At 39.3% G+C, this 26,233-nt stretch overlaps 1 long non-coding RNA gene across 1 annotated transcript in view; it reads left to right on the top strand.

Moving 5' to 3' along the window:
* LOC117089643 overlaps positions 1-21,016 on the top strand; it is a 36,413-nt gene extending 15,397 nt beyond the window's left edge. The window contains exons 2-3 of the long non-coding RNA XR_004439687.1: positions 18,445-18,599; positions 20,357-21,016. This is a non-coding gene — a long non-coding RNA (uncharacterized LOC117089643). The remainder of the gene's footprint in view (positions 1-18,444; positions 18,600-20,356) is intronic.
* Positions 21,017-26,233: the final 5,217 nt, after the last annotated feature.

Raw genomic sequence — 26,233 nt, 5'->3', positions numbered from 1 at the left:
TTTCCCTTTTCCTCACTTTGTTTTATGTAAAGCTGGCTTCTTCAATTCTGCAGTAATCCTCAAAGAATGCATTCAAGATTTATATCTCTTCTGGTGGAATCTGACAGTAAAGATGGGCCATGCCCAAGAGTCCTTCACATGTCAGTTACCTGTAATTTGGACCACATTCCCTGGCTTGCAGTAGAGATTAAGAAATAAGCGTTGCTTATTTAAGTGAGTGAGCTCGCCTTTGAAGCTGGATAAAATGGTGACAGAGTTCTGTTTTTATAGCATTTAGGAGAGAGATTAAAGAGTCTTCTGGGTAATTTAACCACTATTTTATAGCATTTAGGAGAGAGATTGAAGAGTCTTCTGGGTAATTTAACCACTATGGAAAGTCAGTCAGAATATGTCAGCCTGTTGAGTAGGCTTTCCTTTGGCTTGAATTCTCCATACAATTCTCTGTCCTGGTCAAACTGATGAGCCATCTGCTGAGCTTGCCCTTCACAGCGCTCCAGAGAGAAGGTGCTGCAGAACATGGACATCCCATGCCCTACAAACCAAACAATTCGTAAAGAAAAAAAGCACACCCAAAGATAGACATGACTTTTTATTTTTCTGACTCTTTTTTTCTTTCTGTAATCTAAGAGCAGTGTTGGAGTTAGATTTTAAGTTTTGACATTTAGATTTTAGAGATACATAGAATTCATAACTTAAAAAAGAAAAGCTGTTCAAAAATGTAACTTCTATGGATAGAAATCTTCAAATGAACCTGTCTCAGGGGCTGTGGGCTTATGATTTACAAATTGGTTTTGACTGTTTTCACTATGGGTCCTCTGATCTTGCCCCTGGCTATTCTTTTCCTCTTTACAGGCATTTCTCAAAGGAAAGAGGAAAACATCTGTGACCAGATTATGATATATCCATCTCATACATAAAGAGACTTGATTTTGCTCTCAAGGTCATGGTACCATGCCCTTATCCAACTGATCCAACACACACACACACACACACACACACACACACACACACACGAGAGAGAGAGAGAGAGAGAGACTCATTGTCTTTTCCTTGTCCTTTTATGAATGTACATGGAGAAAATTACAGCCTTTATATAGGAACAAAATGCTTTTCTCCCATTCTGTTTTATCTTGCATTAACTTATTGTCCTTTCCTTGACTCCACCCCCTCCTTCTCAAACGTGATCTGCTTGCCATCCCCATTCAAGCCGGCCTTTTTTTGTGCCCACCCACAATTTGCTGAGTAGGTAATCTGGATGAGGAAATATCTGCAAGGCCACTTGGCAAGACATGAGATTTTCCATTCTTTGTGAAAATGAATGAAAAGACAATTATTGCCACACACTGTTCTGAGTATTCCATAAAGAACCTCTTCTCTACTCCCTGAACAGAATTCTCAGCTACTGCCTTTTATCTTCAGCCACTCCCTGACTTCTTGTCCTGATGTTGTCTGACCAACACTGAGGCAAGCATGTCTTTGGGTCTTGGGAAGTAGCTGTGTTTCTTTCTTGGGAATAACCATTGTACAAGGGGGAAAACATTTTTCGAATGCTCAATATGTGCCAGGAACTGAAGGATATAGAAGTAAATGAGATGGTCTCTGCTCTTTGCAAAGATTTCCCTATACAGTAGGTGGGACCATCATGTCAATAAATATTGCAATTTCAGGCTGGGTGTGGTGGCTCATACCTGTAATCCCTGCGCTTTGGGAGAATGAGGCAGGTAGATCACTTGAGTTCAGGATTTCAGGATCAGCCTGCCCAACATGATGAAACCTTGTCTTCACTAAAAAAATTAAAATAAATAAACAAAAACAGTGGGTATGGTGGCAGGCACCTGTAATCCCAGCTACTCAGGAGGCGGAGGCAGGAGAATCACTTGAACCCTGGAGGTGGAGGTTGCAGTGAGCCAAGATCACGCCTCTGCACTCCAGCCTGGGCAACACGACGAGACTCCGTATCAAAAATAAATAAATAAAACCCAAAAAACAAAACAAATATTGCAGTTTTAATTTGTGAGACTCTCAAATCAAAAGAGGCTTACACTAAGTTTAGGATAGAGAAAAAGAGTCTGTAACTAGCTTTGTGGGTGGTGGGTAGGGAAGAATTTCTGGAAGAGTTGAGCTCTATGAGCTAGATCTTGAAATATGAGCAGGGCGCGGTGGCTCACGCCTGTAATCCCAGCACTTTGGGAGGCCGAGGCGGGTGAATCACAAGGTCGGGAGATTGAGACCATCCTGACTAACATGGTGAAACTCCGTCTCTACTAAAAATACAAAAAAATAGCTGAATGTGGTGGTGGGCACCTGTTAAGCCTAGCTACTTGGGAGGCTGAGGCAGGAGGCTCACTTGAATCCGGGAGGTGGAGTTTACAGTGAGCTGAGATCACGTCCCTGCACTCCAGCCTGGGCAACAGAGAGAGACTCTGTCTCAAACAAAGACAACAACAACAAAAACCAAAAATACAAAGATGAGTAGGCATTTGTCAGATGGATAACAGGGAAAATGGAGGTGGGATGGTGGGGGAGGGAAAGGAAGGAAATGAGATTTGTAACAAAGGCAAAGGTCAGTTCATATGGGTCATTGGGGAACATGATCAGATTTGCACTTAGAAACATCACTTTGACTTAGCCTAGATGATGAATTCGAATGCCCGTGCTGGGACCAATTAGGTATCTATTTAAATTAGGGCTTGATAAGCTACTGCCAGGGCCAAATCTGGTCCACAACTACCTGTTTTTGTAAATAAAATTTTATTGGGACACAGCAACACACATTTGTTTATGTGTTTTCTGTGGCTGCTTTTATACTACCAGGAAATAATTGAGTACAGTTGGTTCCAAGACCCACAGGAATACCAAAATCTGCAGATGCTCAAGTCTCTTGTATAAAATGGCATAGTATTTGCACATCCTTCTGTATACTTTAAATTATCTCTAGATTACTTATAATATCTAACAGAATGTAAATACTGTGTAAATAGTTTTTATGCTGTCATGTATTACTTAACAATACGAATATATTCTGAGACAAGCTATTTTATTCTTGTGTGAACATCACAAATTGTATTCACAAAAACCTAGATGGCACAGCTTACTACACACCTAAGCTATGTGATGTAGCCTATTGCTCATAGGCTGCAAACCTGTACATACACATGTGACTGTACTGAATACTAGAGCAATTTAACACCATAAGTATTTGTGTATCTAAATATATCTAAACATAGAAAAGGTACGGTAAAAATACAGTATAAAAAGTAAAAAATGTTAAAGTACAAATGGAGTTTGCAGGACTGGAAGTTTCTCTGGGTGAGTCAGTGAGTGAGTGGAGAAAATCTGAAGGCCTAGGACATCACTGTATACTACTGTAGACTTTATAAACACTATATATCTAGGCTATGTTAAATTTATAAAAAATTTTCTTTCTTCAATAATAATTTAACCTTAGCTTACTATAACTGTTTAACTTTACACATTTACAATTTTTTTTTAAATTTTTTGACTCTTGTGATAACACTTAGCTTTGGATACACATTGGATAGCTGTACAAAAATATTTTTTCCTTTTATCCTTACTCTGTAAGGTTTTTCTATTTTTATTTATTTATTTTTACTTTTGGAAGTTTTTTGCTCAAACCTAAAATACAGACACACATAGTATCATAGGCCGATACAGGGTCAGGATCATCAGTACCACTGTCTTCTACTTTCATGTCTTGTCCCACCAGGAAGTCTTTAGGGGCAGTAACACACATGGAGCTGTCACCTCCTATGATAACAATGCCTTCTTCTGTAATACTTCTGAAGCACCTTCCTGAGACTGTTTTTACAGTTAACTTAATAAAAAAATAAGTAGAAGCTATACACTCTAAAATAAAGATTAAAATTATAGTGAATACATAAACCAGTAACATAGTTGTTTAATATCATTATCAAGTATTATGTACCATACATGAGTGTATGTGCTCTACTTTTATATGGCAGTGCAGGAGGTTTCTTTCCACTAGCATCACCACAAACACCTGAGGAATGTGTTGCACCATGCTGTTAGCATGGCTATGATGTTACCAGGTGATAGGAAATTTTCAGTTCCATTATAATCTTATGGAACTACAATTGTATATGCGGTCTATTGTTGACCAAAACATTATGTGGCAGATGACTGTACTGTATTTTTTTATTTGAATAATTTCTTCTTTTTTTATTTTTTATTTTTTAGAATATTTTCTATCCCCGATTTGTTGGATCCACAAATACAGAACCTGTGGATATGGAGGGCTGACTGTAGTTGTAACACAGGCCTGCAAAGCCAAAAATATTTACCATCTGACCTTTTGCAGTAAAAGTTTCTCTATTTAAATAGTGCACGAGTCAAAGTAATAGAATATAATGGCTTGAACTAATGCTGGGGCAGGAAGTACTGAGGAGGAAGAGAGAATAGAATTTGGTGAATGATTGGGTTGGAGGAAAGGGCAGAACTGTGGGAGACAAAAGGATCTTGTAGGTTTTCCCAGTTTCTGGATCTCCATTTAAAATAGTTTCAGCATTGTGTCTTGCACAAAGATGTGAAAGAAACTGTCTTTGTCCTCAAGGAGCTTCACATGTTAGAACAGATAACATGTGAACATAAAAATATTTAATAACAGTTTGAATACGAGGTCATGAAGTTTCAGGGGAGAGAGAGAGGATGATGTTTTGTTGAAAGTTTAATGAAAGCTTACAGGAAGAGGAATCATTTGAGTTTGAAGGATTGGGAGAACTTGAGCACAAAGGGTTGATGAGAGGGTGCAGAAGCAAAGACAGATATCTGGAGACCAGCTGGAGAGAAGACAGGAAAGCCAACTTTCGGAGCTTAGACTATTGAATAGGCATTGGAAACCTGAGGGGTTTGAGCAGGAGCTGTACTTTGGTTACTCTGGCAGTAAGATCAGAGTCAGTTGAATGAGGAAGAGACCAAAAGACAAAAGGAAACTAACATTTGCTTTTCAAAGCTCAGCTTTGCTGACTCAGCAAATATTCATCCTTCCTTCATGCTCCCATCACACCCCAGGACTCCTTGAATTAGAGCACTTATTACCTGTCAATAGAACATGAGAGGTCAGAAACTGTGACATTCTTACAGGAAATATGGTGCAGTGGTTAAGATTTGTCTGGGTTTAATAATCAGTTTGTTTAAAATTTTTAAAAAGTTTTTTTTCCTTATTTATTTTTAATTGACAGAATTTTATAAATTTATCATATACAGCATATTTTGCAAGATGTATATATTATGGAATGGGTAAATTGAGGCACTTAATGTATGCATTACCTCACATACTTATTTTTTTGTTTTGTTTTGTGGTGAGAACACTTAAAACTGTTAACTCTAGTAATCACCACTGACCCCTTTTTGATCTTACCCTCTTGATGTCTTGGTTTCAAGATGCCTGGGCCTAATAATTGTAACTCCTTCTACAATTAGTAATAATTGTAACCATTTGTTGTGGTTATTAAATGATTTAATGTGTGAAAAGCACTTAGTGGCTGGCAAGTAGTGAAGGCCCATAAATGTTATTGATTATTATTTCTAGTGCCTAGCTAAGTGTTTGGAAACTAGTAAGATTTGTGTTGAATGAGTGAATTTAAGGGCCGCTAATGAGCCAGGCACTTGGAATTGGCTCTTTGGGGTTATCCTCATAACTCCCATGTGAGGAAGGTTATTATTTCCAATTTTAGTGAATTTGCAGGGACTCTGAGAGTAAATGGCAGAGCAAGATAAAGACTTCCAAGCTCTGTTTCATGGGGAGCTGGTGGGAGAGGGAGAATGTAAAGAGATGAGGGTAATGAATGGAGTGAAGCCCTGGAGGAGGGGGGAGAGGAACTGGAACAACAGCACAAGGGAACGTCTTTGACTGCTGTCCTGCAACAACACAGACAACAGAGGGTAAATGTGAGGGGAGAGGAGGGAAACAAAAGCATTAGCTGAGCAGGAGGTAAGCAGGGGTAGGAAATCTGTTAAAGGAGAATTCAAAGAAGACTCCAAGTTCTTGAGCTTAGATGACTTAGAGGAATGATGATGCCATTTATAGAAATAAAAGTGGGCAGATTTGCTTTTTGGGGTGTGAATTTGCAGATTTAGTTTTAAATATAAAGATTCTGATACTCCCCAAACCTTGAGCAATGAGTTGGAAATGTGACCCTGGAGCTCGGGCTAGAGATGGGCACTGGAGATAAACATATGGAAATCATCTGCCTAGAGGTGAAGGTTGAAGTCAAAGGCGTGGCATTTAGGAACCAATACAGGGTTAGTCAGATCCACAGGCTGGTTCTCAACTCAGCTTGAGAAAGGACTGGCCAACGGGAGACTGCAGTCCACGCCTGATATATATTTGTTGGCTCATTTGTGACACTAGACTTCTTCATTGCTCAGTAAAGATTTGGCAAGTGGCTGGTGTGCAAAGAGTCAACTCTCAGGATCTTTTTGTGTGAATAAAAAGTGGATGGAGACAGATAAATCTCTCTAAAACAGGAAAAAGGGAGATGGAGTCAGAGTGGCCTTAAAGTGTCAGCTCCTTCTCAGTTTGTGGTGCTGGCTACAGAGCCAAACCTCCTTTGCCTATACTAGGCACAGAGCTTTGGAAATTAATTGAATCTGCTTAAAACTAGTTCCCCCTGCCCTGCCTCAGATAATTCAATGCAAGCGAACATATTTGCCCAGAGAGGGTCATAAACACATCATAAAATCTGACCTTCCAAGAGGGGATTATCTATAAATAACTGCGGTTATCCCGTGGGTGCTAGGCATAAGCTTGGCGGAGGGGCGGAGAGGAGACCTATTTCCTCTGCAACCTAGGCATCTCTCCGGAGGTGAGCAGCAGAGGACTTGCAGAGGCTCAAGTATAAGCCCTTGCAGTCATATCCCCAATTTCCACTGACAGGGCCGCTGCTGCTTCCACGGGGCTTCCTTCACTTTGCTGAGCAATGGAATGTGGCTACCGGGAAAAGAATAAGATTTCTGTTTCTAAATATGTCACTGGTGAAGCTCCTTTTTAAAATATTAATTGTGGCAACGTTGGAAATGCATAAAAGAACTGACAATCATGCTTCTTCAGACCACAGAAGGTTTAATTTCAAAATGTGGTTTTGAATTGCTATTTTTTTCTTCTGCCTGTAAGCAGTGGATTCATCAAAATCTTTTCTTCTGAATTAAAGAAGAGCCCCTAATGGTACCCATTCTGTGTCATTAATGTGGAGGAGGTGAGCGATACAAGAGCAGTCTATATTATTTATGATGAGCTGAGTCATGAGCCAAATGAATTTCAATAAGGTCTTCTAGCTGATAGTGATGATATAAAAGATACAGAGAGGAGGCAGTGGAAACCCATTGGAGTGGCTGCTAACAGATCCATTCCCTTGGCTTTCCATGATAAGTAAGAATCTACCTTATTTTTAAAGGCTCCAAATTCAGAGGTCACTACGTGATTACTCAGTAACTGTGCTGACGAAACCTCTTCTTGTTTACTGAATAGGTAGCTCATTTTCTCTTTGTAATTCATGTTAACTAATCCTAAATATATCTAGAATTGGAACTATGGGATCCTGTGGCTGGGTGTTTTGTAAGCCTGATGATGTGATTGAGGGTAGAGATAATATCTCACACAATTTTTTTTTTTTTAAATTTTACTGCAAAGCTCATAGAGCCTAAAAAATAGTGTCTCTGAAGATGTAAAGGAAATGGTATAGAGCTTGCATCTCAACAGGGGAATAACACATTGAACCAGGTGAAAAAATGAATTTTGGGAGCAGGATGAAAATACATTAGATGCCAAAATGGTTTGTGACCCTCCAAAGCTGAAATCTCTGTTACAAAATATAACATTTATTTCATAGGGGTGAATAGGAAAAAATTGTTCAGAAAGGCTTTGTGGGTAAGGGAGACTTTCATTATTATGACAAAATGTTTGGGAAACACTGTTAGCTATGGAAGAAAAAGTCCTGGTTTTTGGAGTCAGAAGGACTTTATTAGGAGTCTCAGCCCACGGATCACCAGTGTAGCTTATCTCTCTGTTTCAAAAGTCTTCCACTTGAAACTGATCATAATACACAGAGGTGAGCAACTTTATTCACTTCACTGTCTTCTACTCCGCACCTAATACAGTGACTCGCACAGAGCTCTTAATGAGGATTTAGTGAATGAATGCATAGAGGAATAAATGATTCTCCCTCAAAGGATTGTTTATTGATTAATTGAGGTGATGACTGCAAAATTCCTATCTTAGTACTTGGCACATTTGAGGTGTTCAGTAAATGATGGCTGTCTTTCTCCACCCCTGCTTCCCCCACTGTCTAGGACACACAGACTTCACAGGCCAAGACAGAGCAAATGACTCTCCTGGTGTCATATAGCAAGTCTATAACCCTCTTAAAAATTGAAGCAGGTTCTCTCAGCTCCAGCTGAGCCCTATTTGATTGATTATTATTACAAATATTTTCCTAGAATATTCACTGAGTTATCTATATTCTTGGAAAGAAGGTCTTACATCACTGAAGTATAATCAAGCCATATCTAAATTGATTTTGATTGGGTACCATCTGGATGTGCTAAGTACAAATTCACATGCCTGGAGCAATGAGCCAAGTGCTCTGCCCTGACAATAAAAGGGTCTTGAAAGGGCTTTTGGGAAGCATTCTGAGAGGCAAACTGACACACAGTACCTTCTTCAGCGTAACATGCAGATAATTCAGATAGGAGGGCTGGCAGGTACAACATAATGGCCTGCAAAGCCAGATATCCATATGGCAAGGGACTGGGTAAGTGAGGATGCATCATCAGCACTTCATTAAGGGTCTTGCCAGAGTTGCGTTTATAAACCCACATTGTACACCTACATGTTCATCCAAGTATCAGAAAATCACATTTGAGAAGGTGGAATTGTCTTTAAGAATTTTTAAGCTGTCAACTTAAATAATAATTCATGTAAAATGAAAATGTTCCTTTCTCCTGTTTGAAGATCCTTTCTTCTCATTGCATTTTTGTATTTAGTAGTGCTTTATGCTTCTACATTTTTTAAATAAATTCAACTTTGAGGGCAGAGACTATATCTTGGGCCCTTTGCATAATCACTGTTTCCTTACTTCGCATATAGTAGCTCCTCAAAAATGCATGTTGAACAAATGAGAGTGTTCTGCAGCTAAAGGGAAAAGAAGGCAGGCCTAACCTCTGTGGATCATCTTTTATGTTCTAGGCACTGCATGGTGCACATTACAGCTATTATTTCATTTAACATTTATAATCAACTTGTAAGTAATTTGCCCAATGTCACAAAATTATTAAGTGGCTGAAACTGGAATCAATTAAGGTTATTTCTGATTCCAAAGACTATGTTCATTAAGAAAAAAAAAAAAAAAATGTTTCAGCAGCCATGACAATGCACCCCAAAGACCTCCTACTGTAAGTAGTATAATTGACCAAAGAGCCCCAGCAGCATTGGCCAAAGATGCGGCTGCTGTGCGCTCCACTTTTAACACAACTGTCTCCACTTTTCACAGAGGCCATGCCTCCCACAGGCAGCTTCCAGCCAGGAACTGAGGGCAGCAGGAATAATAAGCAGTTCGCCTTTGGCTTAGGGGCCAATCTTCCCTAGGCCTCATGGCAGTCTAGGATGGTTCCACTCAACTTTCCACCCAGTCTGGCTCTTTCACTGGGGTCAGATTGCATCATGATCCAGTGACTCTTCCAGCCTCCTCCAGCTTCCTATTTTCTCTTGTAGGCATTTCCCTTAATAAAATGCTTGCACATTTAATCCACTCTTGGGAGCTACTTTATAGCAAACCCAATGAACACAGTTCTAAATACTTTTCCCATTCCAAGCTGCAATTCATAGCTTAAGTTAATTTTCAACAGACATTTCCTCAAAACACTTCTGGTGTTAGAAAAGAATAAATATGTACTCTCCACCCATGATGCTCTGGGGCCTGCCACAGCTAAGAGATTTGTTCGAAGTTCATGTTTTGTCCCACAATTACTTGTCCAATGTCTGTCTTCACTGTAAAATAATAAGCTCCATAGAATCAGAGTGTGACTATCTTGTTCAGTGCTATATGCCCATTGCCTAGAATAATTGCTGGTGCATAGTAAGTACTCAATAAATAAATAATGAATCAATAGGGAAAAAAACCCTAAGAATTATTTTTCTATTCCATAATATAGTCATACTTGGTCTTTTTTTTTTTTTTTTTAAAGACAAACCTTTTATCATCAGCAGAATTTAAATGACATTTTAAATGCAATATTAAACCTTTACTCTTTAGCACATTAGTACATTCCCTGGGGGTAAAAATATCTTTGTTTAGAAGTTACAAGTTCACTAATTTGACCCATTGTCAACATTAGGAAAAAAAAACCCAGACTTTCCACTTCCTAGCTGAGGGTGTTTTCCTTCTCATGCACAACATTCTTTTGCATTTACCTCTTACTATTATAATCTACTTTGAGAACTTTTTCTCCCACTCTTCCATTTTAGGCATTCCTAATGTAATTAACTTTACCTACATTGTTATTTTTCTGTTTATACATTATGTTCCCTCTTAGCTTTATTTGAGCTTTGACTACTTCTCCAATTCATTCTTATAGGATTGTAGTCTAACCTCAGGATTTAGTTCTTACCTTTTAGTTTGGAATCACCTGGAAATGTAGGGAGGGAGGATTGCGTCTAATTCCTGACATCACTGAGCATTTTCTCTCCCTTGGCCCTGAATCAGTGAGCCCCTGATCAGAAACGTAGATCTTTGATTCTGTTTCTTTCTCTGCTGAGGATGGAGTTTTGTTCTTATTAAAATTTAGAGAAAAGCCTCTTTGCAGTGCAAGTTGTCATGATAAATAGTGTTGTTCAGTTACCCTTTCTCCTCTGTGCAGACCCTAACACATAGAGATGCTTAAATTTTCTCTCACTCTCATAATTGAGTGGGCTCTTAAAGAGGCAACTCCATTTTTCTAGCTCTGGCTAAAACGCTTGGAGATATACTTGAATCTCTTCTTCTCATAGCCCTCATCCTCTCTATCAAAAATTCCTGTAGGTTTTACCTTCAAAACATACCTAGAAACTGGCCAATTCTCACTGCCTTCTCTGCTGCCTTCCTGAATCAAGACTCATCTCTAGCTTGCATTATTTCAGTAGCCTCCTGATTGGGCCCCTCACTTCCACCCTCGCTCCTTGGTAGTCTATTCTCAATACCTTCAGTATGGAAAGCAGTTGGAGTCATTCTACTCCAAGCTTCTGCAGGCTTCCTGAAGAATCCAGAGTGAAAGCCTGAGTCCTCAGAGTAAACTCCAAGGTCCTACTCAACTCTCAGCATAAGCCTCATGATCTTGTTTCACACTGCCTTAGCCATGCTGGCTCCCTTGCTGTTTCTCAAGAATGAGAGTCATGCCCCAGACTCAGGGATTTTGCACATAATGTTTTCTGCCTTGAAGGCTCTTTTCCTTGATATCTGCCTGAATTGTTCTTTACTTCCTTTGGGATTCTGCTCAGATGTCATTATCTCAGAGGAGGCTTCTTTGACCACCATATTTAAAATTGCAACCTCTCCTCTCACCCCTGCCTCTCTCTCTCTTTTTTTTTTTTTTGAGACACGGTCTTGCCCTGTCACTCAGACTGGAGTGCAGTGGTCTGATCACAGCTCACTGCAGCCTTAAACGCATGAGTTCCAATGATCTTCCTGCCTCAGCCTCCCAAGTAGCTAGGACTACAGGTATACCACCATGCCTGACTGATTTTTAAATTATTTTTGTAGAGATGGGGGTCTCACTGTGTTGCCTAGGCTGGTCTCATACTCCTGACCTCAAACAATTCTCCTGCCTCAGCTTCCAAAAGTGCTGGGATTCTTGGCGTGAGCCACCATGCTTGACCTCTGCCTGACACTCTTGATCCCTTCTCTTCATTTTTAAAAAGCTTCATAACCATGATATTTATAATCATCTGAAAAACCATTTATTTGATCTATTTAGTTATTTTTTTAAATTAGTCTCCTCCTGGTATGATAAAAGTCCCATAAGAGCAGGTTTTTTTTTTTTTTTTTTTTTTTTTCACTGCAGAATCCCTGGTGTTTAGAAAAGCTCCTGGAATGTAGTAGACACTGAATAAAAATTTGCTGAATGAAAGAATGAATGTTCTGCTGCCTTATGTATCCTTTAAGTCCCACCTGGAATATGAGGCTGTTACAGCTTCCCAGAAGTGATAGCCAGGTACATATCCCTTCCTTTTAAATGGAGCACTTTGGATTTACATGTTTTATATTATTGATTTATGGCATACATTTTCATAGATTTCCTTGATATCTTTCTTCTTAAACTATAAGCAACTCAAGGGAAGTATGGTAACTTATTAGTCTCTATACCCCTAACATTTAGAACAATGTCTAGTACACAACAGTGATTCAATAAATGCTTATTGGTTAAATAAATTAGTGAATGAATAACCCAAAAGAAGTGAAGCTGTCAACAAATACGATTGCTTCTTCAGAGTGGTAGCTGGTACACAGCTATCATTATTGTTCTTGATAAGAGTGGTGATGATAACAGAGTTACCCCTGAGACTGAAATGGAGCATCTTCAAACTATTTTTGTCAAAAGGACAATTAGAATTTAGGGTTGTGGCTTCTATCTCATTATGACAAAGGGTTAGAAGACTGAAAAGCATGTTTTGGTACCACTAAGATAGTGATACCAAATTTCCTGCTAAATTGGTGAGCATGTGCTGTGAGGCAAAACCAGGATCTTGATCAAATAGTCAAGGTAAATCAGTAATTATCAAGGTCGGTCAAACATAAAGGCATTAACCATGTTCCTAAGATCACTTAGGTCTGATAAGGAAGACACTTGGATTATATATGCTCTATGATCTGAGTGGCTGTTTTTCCTGAAATTCATGTATTGAAACCTAAACCCCTAAAATGGTAGTATTAGAAGGTAGGGCCTTTGGGGGTGATTAGATCATAAAGGCAGAGCCTTCAAGATTAAGATTAATGTTCTTATAAAGCAGACCCCAGAGAGCTACTTCATCTCTTTCATCATGTGAAGACACAAGGAGAAGTTGCAGTCTGTGAGGATATGAGCCTTCACCAGACACCAAACTTGCCGTCACCTTGATCTAGGCCTTCCCAGTCTCCAGAACTGTGAGAAATAAATTTCTGTTGTTTACAAGCCACCCAGCTTATGGTACTTTTTATAACACCCAAATGGATTAAGACAGTGTAATTAGATTATTCTACCAAGGTTTGCCTTCATTTATTAAATTATTTGATTTTAAAGAGAGACATTTCTCTAAAGAAATGAGGCATTGGAGATTTTTTTCTGGTGTCTTTCTACTGATAAAGCAAATCTATAGACCGAGAAAACATACACAGTAATATATGTATTTTATGAGTATTCAAAGTCACCACTGCATAATAAAGGCCAGGGAAATGAAGTGTTGAATGTTCTGATACTACTAAATAATCTTAGATAATTTGGCAAAGTCACTACTGCCTTTGTGACAAAGGAAATATTACATGTCTATCTGCCAAAGATTGGCATAAGACTGGTACAGTATTTCAGCATAAGTGAGCAGAAGAGTATAAAAAATTACCATTTTGATTTTTCTGATTCAACAGGAGCACATATTTGTTTGTTTTTTACAAACCTGGTCATTGATAAGTCTCCTGCCCACCCCCCCACCCACCTAAGAGAAACTAAAATCTATTCCTTTGCAAGGGACAGTTCCTCAGGTGGGGTGAGGAAATGTTAGAAACCAAGCAGGAAAGAAATTCTGTATTTTAAAGGTATCCTACTTTTCTATTTCTTTATTAAAAATTCAGCTTCTTTCAAGCACAGAAAGTGAAAACATGCCACCTCCCTGATGTAAGTAATGAAGGGGTCCTTAAAACAAAAGGATACATTGTGATCTGAAAATATTCCATCAAGTTATGAAAGCAAATGGTTTCTTGGGAAAGGAATCAGCTAGAAATTTGAGAAAACTCTTTTCAGGGCTCAGTGGAGGCATGAAATCTCTGTTTCTGAATGGTAAAATTTGTGATGTATATGTGTGTTTCTGTATCTATATCTGTATCTATACCATACATGGATCTTCTTATATTTAAAAAAGCAAAAAGAATGAAACACCACCACAAAAAAAAAAAAAAAGAAAAAAAATGCTGCCCCAGATGGTGTGCCCATCCGTGTGGATAAGTGTCACTGAGAGGACTGAAACACCCTCTGCACTCCGCATCCTCCCTGCTGGACACCCAGCCCTCAAGTGACTCTCTGCTGTCCCTGGTTGTGCCTCCTGCTTGTGTTGCTGCCTGTTCTCCTCACAGTCTGCAAGCTTCATTTGCTCCAAAGATGCTGTTCCTTTTCTGCTTGCTGCAAGCCGGGTTGGACAGCACGGCTGTCGCTTCTTAGCAGTTGTGCTGCACCTCCGGTAGCTTCCCACCCTGGCCATAGTTACTCTGCCCCTTCTGTTGACCATTTGGCCACTGACACTGAGGCTGAAGTTCATCTCTGATTAATAAGGGGTATGGCATGTTGGGATGCTAATGAAGTGGATCAGTAAGTTGCAAGTGAATTTGGCATATACCCGGGTGTCACTGTCACAAGCTACATTAGGGGTTGTCTTCTCTAGGGACACTAAAAATGTATTTTTTTTTAAGGCCTCATTCCTGATCTCTCAGTCTCCATACCTCTTTCCCACCATTCCTATGTTTCTGCCAACAATTGCTAATCTTTATAAAAACTCAGCCCAAAGAATACAATACTCTGCTAAAAACAAACAAAGCAAAACAAAAAACTACCAATTACTGATTGAACATAAGCTAACTAACCCCTTCAGTCTGGCATTCAAGGCTCTGTGCTTATTTGAGTCATACAACTGGTTCTAGCAGCTTTCTTTCTGTGTCAATGAATGATTACAGTAGCAATACTATTGTGTGGTTTTATTGGACCTTATTAATTATAAAGAGCATTCATTTTGATTGTTATAACTTATTATTCCTGTCCCTCACATGAGGAAATCAAGCTGTAAGATATGCTAGCACACATTTGGGAGCCTTGAGCAGGCCTCCGAACCCTTTTCACAAACACTTAGGAATTCCAAAGAGCATCATTTTGATACCCACTTGTAAAATGTAAGGACTTTGAATAGTAACTCAGGGACCTGAATTATATTACGCTAGCCCAAAGTTCTCTATTCTTTTCCCACTGTTGCTAAGTAGATAGAATATTCTAAACTGACTATTTGAGCTTGTCTTACTCCCTTGGTAATGCAGACAGACTCCAGGTGTTCTCTAAGCTTTTTAGACATGTTAAGAATGTCATATCTATTATATATTTAGACATGTCATGTCATGACATAAAAATATGAGAATGACATGCCATTCTATGTCGTATCATAAGAATGATGTAAGAATGTCATGTCTATGTCTATTTAGACATGTTAAGAATGTCTTATCTGTTGAGCATTGAGGCACTCAGAGGCTGAGGCATGGAGCTAATGTTTGGGTATTTGTAGCTAAAAGTAACTGTTTCAAAATAATTCCAACCAGGATGCACCATTATTATTTTATTATTACCTTGCCATAGCCATGATTGCTTACAACAGTCATAGGAGAGAGGGATCTGCTTTGATACAGATGCCAGTGTCACCTTTTCTTGAGAAGAATGCATAGCAGTGATGCTGCCTGTAATCCTAGCTACTCGGGAGGCTGAGGTGAGAGGATCCTTTGAGCTCAGGACTTCGAGGCTGCAGTGAGCTATGATCACACCACTCCCCTCCAGCCTAAGTGACACAGCAAGACCCTGTCTCTTAAAACAAAACAAAACAAAAATCCTATAGTGCAATGTTGAGTATATGATAAGATAATAAGTTGTCAGTAATTATTTGTGGGATGCTAAAACAAATAGAAGCATGGAAATGTATTCCTTTAATGGTGATGAGCATGCGTCGCTGCTGTCTGGAAAGCCTTACGATCTGTACTTTATCGTCTTAGGTACAATGCTCTCAGATTTTGAGCTTTCATACGTTTCTTGGACCCACGCTGAGGTATAAGTTCAGATATGCTCATTCTGTTAGTTTCTCTGGATGGCTGAGTATCATGTGAACAAAAAAGAATGAAATAATGTTGGGGATAGCTGAAGTGCTGCTTCTATGGCTTCAGAATTTCTATCCCAGCCACGTGGCAAAGGGAATCATCTTACCAGCAAAAAAGAGGGTCTGCTTTCACTGAACATCCCCTACATGGCAGTCAGATGGTAAGCTCCGTACTTACTTGAACTCTGATTTTCCCCTAAACCTAATTGGGTAGAAATAATTATCCACCATTATAGATAAAATATCAAAGCCCAGAGAGGTTAAGTAAATTGTTCAAATTTGCCAAGCTAGTGAGTGGCAGCACAAAGATTCTATTCAGCAATGCCTGATGACAGTGCCTGTGAGTTCACTAACATGCCATTCAGTTTTGTAGTGTGGGTATGGAGAGATGAAGGAGATAATTGAGTGTCATGTGCTATACAGAATTTTTTTTTTTTTTTTTTTGAGAGGGAGTCTCACTCTGCTGCCCAAGCTGCAGTGCAGTGGCACAATCTCACCTCACTGCAACCTCTGACTCTCGGGTTCAAGCGATTCTCCTGCCTCAGCCTCCTGAGTAGCTGGTGTTACAGGCATCCACCACCATGCCTGGCTAATTTTAGTAGAGACGGGGTTTCACCATGTTGGCCAGGCTGGTCTCGAACTCCTGACCTCAGGTGATCCACCTCCTTCGGGCTCCCAAATTGCTGAGATTACAGGCGTGAGCCACCGCGCCTGGCCTCAGAGTTGTTTTTAACTTTTCTCAACAGCTCTAAAAGATGGTGTTACTGTTCCCATTTATAGATGAACAAACTGAGACTTAGAAATTGTGAATAAGTCCTATGCAACTTTCTACACCTAAGATTTTACTTTGTGATAATTCCTAGATAGCTATAGATTACTTCAGCCATGGTATACTACATGAGTTTTCATGACTTGGTTTGTGAACATAAGGATGTTCAATTTTTTGAATCCCAGACAAGGAGAATTTGGAGAGGATGCATAGGAGAAATTGTGAAATAGGGGAATGTATGAAGTTAGAGAATGGTGGACAAGACCCCTTCTAAAATATTATTTTGGAACTCAAAATTTAAATGTTCATTACTTAATGTAATCAAGGAGTCCTTTATGTTTTTCAGAATTTACTTTTAATACACACCGGGTCTTTGTCATGAGAAAAAAACCGAACAGGACAATAAATGCATGCTTCATTGGAAATGGATTTCCAGCATTTAGGTTTGAGTATGGAACACCTTGGTATCTGAAAGACTGTTTTCCATAGAATAGACTCTGCTCAAATCACTTCTTGAAAATGCTACCTTCTGATTTCAAAGGCTGATGGCACTGCTGTTGCCCAGCTGTTTACAGATGTTTTCACCCTGTAGGAACTTCACCCTGAGTCATGAAGTTAATGGTTTGGCTGTCACCTTGTGATTTATCTGTGAAATTGCTCCTCTGAGTGCAGAGTATATATAAAAGGATGTTCAGCTTATAACTCATGCTGTTGCATAGCAGCAATAATCATGGATAAGACAAACCCTTTAAAAATCAAAGCTGTTAGTAAAATAATAATGTTTTCTTTGCTGTAGTACATACCATGTTGCAGTCTTATGGATAGTGTGGCATCAACTATTCGGATATAATTTAGCCTTTGTAAACAGAATGTGTTTGTGAAAATCGTGAGAGATTACTTGGCGTGTTGGATTTTGCTTTCTGGCAGCTGATGATCCTTATGCTCTACATGAATTACCAGGTTAGAGGTTTAGTGTGGGCTTTAAAAAGCAGATCACAGATCATACCTTTTCTCTTTGCAATGACATAGGATTATAGACTGACATCTGAATGTGCCTGAATAAAAGCAACTTGGAATTTGGGAGGATGGTTGGATTATGTTAAAGCTTTCAGAATGCTGCAAGCACCTCCATCCACAGCAGCCAAAGGATTTTTAGGGCCACAGGGACACATACTAATCAGCTCTAATTCTTTTCTCTTCTGGCTTATGACCCTGAAGTAGCTTAATAATTAAAGAGGTGCACCATCAGAAAGCTTTACAGACTTCCACGGAACTGCTTGTTGTAGTCCAATCCAAAAATGTAACAGATTTCAGAGAGAATCAAAAGGATTCTCGTTAAAACGTTAAAAGGTTTTAAGACTAGAGTGTATATGATAATATCCTGGTTGCCTATTTAGAATGCAGGAATTAGACTTAGTTAGAGCTATAGATGGTCCATTAGCGTGTACTTGCTGGTCAAGACTGTGGCACACCCAGCCCTTCATGGAAAGAAACTCACCCATTTTGAGCCACCCACAAATATTTTCCTTGGTTTATTCAGGACTTTTGCCTACGTTTACATGTTTTTCTCTTACAGACCACATAGCATGTCCTGTGGGACAGGAGAAATATGGAGAATGCAGCACGCTTGCTTCCTACCGAAGTAGGTATTTTCTTTCCAGATTTCCTTCAGTTGCGAAGTCTGACGATTTCAGTTTTTTTGGATGAAATAGAAAACGCTCACCTGAAAATGTAAGTCAGATTTGTTAAAATCACTTCCAAAGGATACTGATATGTCAGGTAGCATTTGAATACACAATAATTTCTTTAAAATACATTTTCCAAGTGGATTTATTATTATAGCCATATTGAAAGTAGTTTTCCTTATTGTGGAGAAAGATACAATAGTCTAACTTAGCCCGGTTCTATTAACAGGTAACTCTTTTAACCAACTCCTCTTGTTTTGATTGCATGCTTATGTGTGCTAAGCTGCCTTTCTTAGATGGCCTCCAAATTATTCCCATGTCTTGACATTCATGCTCTGTTTTATCTCGTTCCCTACACTCCTTTGAGTGTAGGCTGGACCTAATAACAATTTGTAATTTGTTAAAAGGCTGGCTTTTAACAAATAGAATATAGCAAAAGTGATGGGATGATCACTTCTGAGATTAGGTTATGAAAGACTGTGACTTCCATCTATGTTGTACTCTCTGACTATCTCACTCTGATAAAGCCAGCTTCCATATCGTGAGTGGCACTGTGGAGTTGTCCATGTGGACAGGATGTGATGGTGAGTAGCCTTTGGTTAACAGCCAGCAAGTCACTGAGGCTCATAGTTAAACAAGCTTCAAGGAATTGGATCCTGCCAACAACTACTGAGTGAGCTTGGAAGTGTATCCTGCCCCAGTTGAATCTTGAGACGACATGGCGCTGACCGATAGTTTGCAGTCTTCTGAGAGACTCGTTTGAGCTGGAAAACCTAGTTAAACCACACCTAGATTTGTAACTCATGGAAACTATATAGATGTGTGCTGTTTTAAGTGGCTACATTTTGGGGTAATTTGGCATACAGCAACAAATAGCTAATACACCAAGCCATAAACCAATCCTTCCCCCTCATTCCTCCTTTTCTTCCTTTGTTCCACCTCTTGCTCTTTCAAATGTAGATTAGGCATCTTCTGTGAGCCAGGTACTATGGTTAGGCATTGTGAATGCAGCACTGGGCATGGAAGACTGGCTAGGAAATGTAGTGATGACTATATTCAGTGGGCTTACATGCTCATGGTGGGGACAAACATTGAACAAATGAGTGACATAAAATAAATGTAAAGAGTACTTTGGAAACATGACAGTGGGTCTTGAGCTATTTCTGGGAGAGATTGGTTATCAGTGAAAGCCTTCCAAACTATGAAGTGTGAGTGGAATTATTTTAATTTGGTTTCCTATTAAGCATGTCAGCTGGGAGAGAATTCTCTCCCTAGAAGGTATCCTGCCATCTAGACAACTATGTTTCTTACTATAATGTGATACATGGCATTTGAAAATATCCCTAAAAAAGACAAATACATAGACCATCTGCTGATGCTCAAAAGTTTTTCTTTGTTAAGTAAGTAATTCTGGAGTATGTGTCATTTTACCTATCTTGTACTAAATTTGTGTTGAGTGCCGATTTCTCTGTGCTGTTCCTCCCAACCGCCACCTTTAGATGCCATGTCTCTGTAATTCAGCAAGACATTTATATGATTATTTGTTAAATTACACATGCCTAGGAACCTGAGAGTGTCACAAGAGCAAACATAATTGTTGATTTTCCCTGCCCCTCCCCACCCTATTTTTATGAGGAAAAACAAACTGTCAGAGGTCAACTATGTAGTAATTGTGAAGGCCACTCCCATCAAAGCGTGTAGCTGAGTTATATGAAGATGGCAGTATGTGTGTATTTATTTTCCTGGCATCAGACTCAGTCTTCACTGTGCTCTGACCACAATCCATATTATCTCTCCCAACAGTCTGAGGTCCTGGAGTTCTACAAAAGCATCCGTGTGAAACAGCACCAAGAGTTAACTTAACCTTGAAATCCCTGAGAAAAATCATGGTAAAAAAGCTTAGAGCCACGGTGGTGGATGGATGCATCCAATGATCACACAGTGAAAGGTGATAAAATGACACTGAAAAGGATGATTAAAAAAAGAAAGTTTATTCAACTGGGAGACAAATAACTTTTTTTTAATAGGGGAAAAGGACATAAAGTAGTTGACAATGTAGAAATTGTTCCTGAGAACGAAGACTGTGAAATTTCCTAGAGATAGATATAATAAAAAAGTTGCGGTGCTGCCTCAAAGCACTGTGGGAAGCAAGTGTGCAGTAGACACTACAGCTGGTCCTCAGCAGTCACCTCTAGGCCCTGGCTATGAAAATAAGAAAAAACATGAAAAAGAGAGGACCCTATAATTTCAGATTAGGATAGTCTCATTGGCAGAAGTGTATGCAAAGCTGATTTTTCTGAGAGTAGACAAAAAGGATGCAGAACAAGAGAGGAAGAACAAAAATCAGGAAGGTATAGGTGCCAACACAGGCAGTCTTTCTATTTCTGCCCAGAAGCTGATAAGATCTCTACTTAATGCTGGCAGGTTTATAGAAAGCCTTGAAATATGAATATAATTATCCAATAACCAACCACATGAAGATAATAAAAAAGATGATGTTTTTAGAATACAGAAAATTCTAAAATTCTAAACTTCTCTAATAAGCTTCTTGGTATAATTCATTATATTTGCTTATGGAACTCAGGGAAGAGTAAACAAAAAGTTATGACTGTAAGAGGAGGTACTAGATGAAGAAAGTGCGCAAAGAAATTATGTAATGCAGCATGGTTTCATGATTACTGTGTAATTGTGGTCACAGTGGTAGGTGTATTGTGAGGAATCTTCTCGTTGCAAATAACAGGAGATATAACTCACACTGCCAAGGTAACAAAGGTGGTGTGACTCTAAGGCAAATATATTGAATAGATAGCTGGGTTCTATCAATGCAGGATGGCTGTCAATGCTTCTGGAGGCCCTAAGTGTTCACACTTAAAGAATATGTCAATGGAAGAGCAAGGGATCTTCTTTCTAGTGGTCTCCATCTAATTAGCTCCTTACTTATTATTGCTCTACATTGAGTACCAGTCCAATGTCTAACTCAATCACTATGGACATTGGAATAGACTCTCTTGTGTCAGGCCTCTGAGTCCAAGCCAAGCCATCACATCCCCTGTGACTTGCACATATACACCCGGATGGTCTGAAGTAACTGAAGAATCACAAAAGAAGTGAAAATGCCCTGCCCCTGCCTTAACTGATGACATTCCACCACAAAAGAAGTGAAAATGACCGGTCCTTGCCTTAAGTGATGACATTACCTTGTGAAATTCCCTTTCCTGGCTCATCCTGACTCAAAAAGCTCCCCCACTGAGCACCTTGTGACCCCCACTCCTGCCTGCCAGAGAACAACCCCCCTTTGACTGTAATTTTCCTTTACCTACCCAAATCCTATAAAATGGCCCCACCCTTATCTCCCTTCCTTAACTCTCTTTTCAGACTCAGCCCGCCTGCACCCGGGTGATTAAAAAGCTTTATTGCTCACACAAAGCCTATTTGGTGGTCTCTTCACACAGACGCGCATGACGTCTTGTTTAGCTGAAACCATTCAAGGTCCATTGCCAAAGCAGTTTCCTCTTGAAGCACATTGACTGAATGAGGAAGCATCTTATATTTGAAAAAAAAACCAACAAAAAACCCAGGATGATATTATTAAACAGAAAAGAAACAGATACAGGGCATCAAAACTCAGCAAAATCTTCTGCAATGGGCAGTAAACTCTTTCACATTGGGATAGAAGGTGTCTAATTTTTTCAACTTCTTATATTAGGTGCAAGTAGAATGAAAGGCATGGCCTCTTAGTTTAGTTTAATAAAGGAAGTAATTGCTTCTCCTGTGGAATAGTCAATAAGTTTAGTACATGAAGGTGAGGAGGCAGCCTGGGGGCATTTGGACTGGTATTTAGGAAAGCTCTGGTTCCCAAAGAAGTGGAACCACAAATTTTACATGTGACTCAAGACCGTTAATTCTTTGGGCCTCTGTGTCAGGTGGCTTCTGACTTCAAACATTTGGCCTTCCTCTGAGATGGGTGGGTGCACATAGCATAGGTGTGGATTATCTGTCAGAAGCCTCTAAATATGCAAGAATTTTAAAAAATTTGCATTTTTACAGTTAATGAATAACCCAGTGGCAGGTAAAAGGAACCATAGCATAGGCTATTATTTTTTCTATAATGATTGAGACAGGGCCATAATTAATCAGCAGTCATACAAATGCCAAAAACTGGTAAAGTTGTTTAAATAGGAGGAAAGAAATCCTCCACATCAACCCACAGGTGACCTTCTGCAGAGAAAATGTGTCTTGTGCCATAAATAAACATAAGTATAATGAACAGGAAGTGGCTTATTGTTAGAAAAAAGAGAGATCATCTGATTATCTCTTGCTGATTATATAAACACCAGAGAGTAATTTTAAGTATTCTAAAGATAACTAGAATAATTTACAAATGCCTTTATACAGAGTAGCAAAGGAGCAGTGTGTACATTCAAAAAGCATGTTGACCTTGCCAAAAGATTTTCATAAATTAACTTGAGAGAAAGAGCACAGATTCTGTTATACCATATGGTCATTGGCCAACATGAAGTGTAGCTAATTCTTGATTTCTGAGTAAAAAGATAAAGAATCCTTTATGGGGAACAGATGCAATTAAAATAGGAAAATCTCATTAGAGTGTTAAAACCAGTCTTAGGTACTCCACCATGAGTTCAGACTCTGGAGTTGCATATTTCTGAGATCAGTCTCAGTTCCAGGACTTTAATATCTTGAGGCTTTGGCAAGTCACACATATCTCTAAGCCTTGGTTTATGCATCTATAAAATGGGAAGTAATAGCAACTACCTGACAGACTTGGGGGAATTGAATAGGAGAATATCCATAAAGCACTGAGTATAATGCTTGTCACATGGTAAGTGCTCAAAACCTGTTATCTCTTGAAGAAAGTATTTTCTCCTTTCTAGCTTGTGTGCAAGAAATTGCAGGTGGAATGTCATACTTTGGGAATCAATGCCATAGGTTACCCAGCTTCTCAAGACTCACCTTCACTTACTCAGTGAACAGAAATACATATCATCAGAGGTGTATTTGACCTGGTTTTGCTCATCAGGATTCCTCAGTACCCCCGCAGAGCCTGACCCATAGTACATACCTAATAAATATTTGTTGTCTAATCAACTGACTGATGAATTGTCTGGGAACTGGGCAGCTGCTTGGTCCTGCTGTGTGGTATCAGTGACACAGCTGGTCCCCACTCTGGCTGATGAGGAAAATGTGCTGTTTTAACTTGTACAGTTTTCTTTATTCTGCCCAGAGTTTTGACCAGACCTGGGTGTTCCTCTCAGTCTTCCCGCTTGAACCAATCCCACCTGCCTCTCTCCCTTACCCATTAACAAACTCACTTATTACCCTTAACGTGATGTTCCAAATATGGTCGTAGCAAAATTGAGATCAAATGTCCTTCTTCAACCATTGCTGGAAAATATTTTGATAGCTATAGAAAAGAATTCCTGACTTTTCATTGCTTTCCCATCTTTCAAACCAGAGGCCTCTGCTTGCAGGTGACATTTAACAATTTTCTTTCTTTTCCCAGTTTCTGTAGCAAAGGAAAGAAGCTGCCATTTCTGAGTACTGAAAATGAGGCAGTGCTGTGCTAGGTGCTTTTACATAAATTACACAATTTAGGACTCTTCATAACCTGGGGGATGTAGCAAGTATTAATATTTTTATTTTATAACTCAGAAAACTGTGGCTCAGAGAACCTGAATAAATTGCTCTAGGTCACAAAATAGCAAGAGCCCAAACTGGGATTCAAATAGAATTCTACAAGGTCCCAAAGTCATGCTATTTCTACCTGATTCCCTGCCTCTTCTATATTACATGCTTTTGATTATTTTCGTCACATACTCTAGTTATCTTAAAGCACAGGTCAAATGGTGCACATTCTTTTATGCCAATGTTTCTAACTTTGTTAAAAATATTTCCGTTTTTTTGAGTGCAGAGATTTAACCTGTATTCTAGAGGTAAAATAAATCTCACAAGACCTTAGGGAGAAACTGTGGCATGAGTGTAAAAGCATGGAATTTGGAATCAGACAAATGTGATTATCAGCATCTCTGGAAAATATTTATAGTCATCTTTCCTATGCTTTGTTTATCTGTAAAATGGGGATATTAATACCTAACCAAGAAAGACTTTTGAGGATGATATGAGTGATGCATATAAAGTACTCAGTGTGAGACCTCAAACTGTGTGCTCCCTTCAAGAGCCACGGCTCTAATCCAAGTAGCATATGGCAGGTTGAGGCATTTTTCAACTTCACATGATCCTCATGTCTCAAATCCAAGAAAAAAGGAAGTAGGCACGGTAGGGCATGAATAGAGGAGAAAAAAAATATTATTTCCCAAGTTTGGGTTCTGGTGCCTACATTTTTTAGTAGCTTCTTCTGGATTGCAGATGTCTTCAAAAACTTGAACTTTGTAGTTGCAAATCCACTGAGATTTAATACAAAAGTGGAGACAAATGTCTCTAAACATTCCAGCCATCTATGTGATCAACCAGTTTACCCAATTCTAGTTTTCTTCATCTGCCAGCTCACCTAGTACTGAATGTAAGCTATAAAAATTGTATAGAAATTGACCTTTAACATCACAAATGCCAGTAAAAAAATTCTCCTTTTTTCCCTTCCATAAAGAACGCAGAATGATTCTAGACCTCTCATTAAGAACCTTGAGAACTGATTTTGAACAAAGATAAAGAAAACAATATGCTTTACTTAGCATTTGTCTATAGCAGGATGAGAGAGAGAAGAGCGAACACATGCATTCTTGTTTTTAACAGTTTCTCTGCTTGTCACATGAGTTCCTTTCTCTCAGCCATGTACAGGTTACAAAGTTGGAGGCAAAATGGGTAAACAACAAACATTATTTTTACTACAAAAAAATACTCTTTCTCCTATCTGTCTAACTTAGGAAGAATATAAAACCTTTAGCAGGTGATACTCACAGAGACTCAGTAATTGTAGTTTGAGGTTTTAAGAAGGAGCTTACACTTTTTGTACAGATAAATCTGATTTTCTGGAATGTTCCTCTTTCTCAGCCACACATCCTGGCTAGGAAAACTCCTACTCAGATTTTAAAATACGGCTGAAGTGTCACCTCCTCTTCCCTGGACCATGCCCCAGATCAACTTCCAGGAGAGAAAGTTGGGTCCACACCCTCCCACAGCACCGTGTGTGCCTCTGATGCAGCTCCTGTCACACTCCCTGCCAGAGGTTTGTTTGTGTGAGTGTCACTACCATGGTATGATGAGCCCTTTGAAAGCAAGCATTCTATTCAGTCGTGTGTTCCCAGCCAGTAGCCCAAGGATTGGGATATAGTGGTTTGACATATTTCACTGACCAAGGAATTGAAATATGTGTTAATTTAGTTATCTACTGATTTAGTTTTTTATTTGTTGTTTTAGGAATGGGGCATTTCCAGTTATTTGCTTGTGATTCTGCTATTTGAGCAGAATTCCATTCTATGTGATTCGGTTGGGGCAGCTCCGATGGGGCTGGAAGATCCAACGTGGCCTCAGCTGGCGTCGACAAAAAGTCTGGGGTTTAGAGGGTCCTCTTATCCTCAAATCCTTAGAGGCCTCTCTGCATGTCGTCTTTCTTGCTAGTAAAATGACTGACTTCTTATGAGGTGACTCAGGATCCAAGAGGGTGAAAGTGAACACTGATAGGCCTCTTAAAGCCAGAACTGCCAC

Source organism: Trachypithecus francoisi, unplaced genomic scaffold (genome assembly GCF_009764315.1).
Source record: "Trachypithecus francoisi isolate TF-2019V2 unplaced genomic scaffold, Tfra_2.0 Lachesis_group11, whole genome shotgun sequence".
Taxonomy (NCBI): domain Eukaryota; kingdom Metazoa; phylum Chordata; class Mammalia; order Primates; family Cercopithecidae; genus Trachypithecus; species Trachypithecus francoisi.
This window is presented reverse-complemented; position numbering and strand designations above follow the sequence as displayed.